The sequence below is a fragment of the Sinocyclocheilus grahami genome, unplaced genomic scaffold (assembly GCF_001515645.1).
Source record: "Sinocyclocheilus grahami isolate Dianchi unplaced genomic scaffold, SAMN03320097.WGS_v1.1 scaffold486.1, whole genome shotgun sequence".
Classification (NCBI taxonomy): domain Eukaryota; kingdom Metazoa; phylum Chordata; class Actinopteri; order Cypriniformes; family Cyprinidae; genus Sinocyclocheilus; species Sinocyclocheilus grahami.
This window is the reverse complement of record NW_015505665.1, coordinates 367,421-368,007: the sequence shown is the minus strand read 5'-3', so window position 1 is coordinate 368,007 and position 587 is coordinate 367,421. Positions and strand designations below refer to the sequence as shown.

The window sequence follows — 587 nt, the reverse complement described above, 5'->3', positions numbered from 1 at the left end:
GAAGATGGATGATAGCTGGACAGCACAGGCTTTGAGGCAGGCTGCAGAGCCTCCATCTGGGCCTTTGGCTTTCCTTATCTTCTGTCTCCTGAAGACTTTGCTTACATCATCTTCACAGATCTTGAGTACAGGTTGAGAAACAGTAGGGGGGAGGGAGGGGGAGGGTGTTGGCTGTGCTGTGAGATGGTCGGAGTAGGTGTGGGGTGTCAGACCAGGCTTTTGCCTGCAGTAAAACTCGTTCAGGTCTTCAGCCAGTTGTTGATTGGCCTCAGTGCTGGGGGATGGGGTCTTGTAGCTGGTGATGGCTTTCAGGCCTTTCCACACTGATGTAGGGTCGTTGCTTGAAAGCTGTTCCTCTTCAGGACCTCGAGCTGCGTCGGAGGATGCTTCGGGAACGCCTTTCAGCGTGACCGGCTCTGAACCTCATGTGTAATCAGTCCAATAGATGGGCGAGACATCACGGGCGGGTGACGTAATGACCAGGAAGCTATAAAAGTATGTGCGGTGAAACCAGCGTCAGCTTTTTGTCATTCAGCAAGCGCTCTGTTTGTGAGTCTTATTTAGTGTTGTCTGTCACGAAATCTCAA

At 51.8% G+C, this 587-nt stretch overlaps 1 long non-coding RNA gene across 1 annotated transcript in view; it reads right to left on the bottom strand.

The window, feature by feature from the left end:
* Nucleotides 1-228: 228 nt before the first annotated feature.
* LOC107553919 (uncharacterized) overlaps nt 229-587 on the bottom strand; it is a 5,771-nt gene continuing 5,412 nt past the window's right edge. The window contains exon 3 of the long non-coding RNA XR_001605006.1: nt 229-348. This is a non-coding gene — a long non-coding RNA (uncharacterized lncRNA). The remainder of the gene's footprint in view (nt 349-587) is intronic.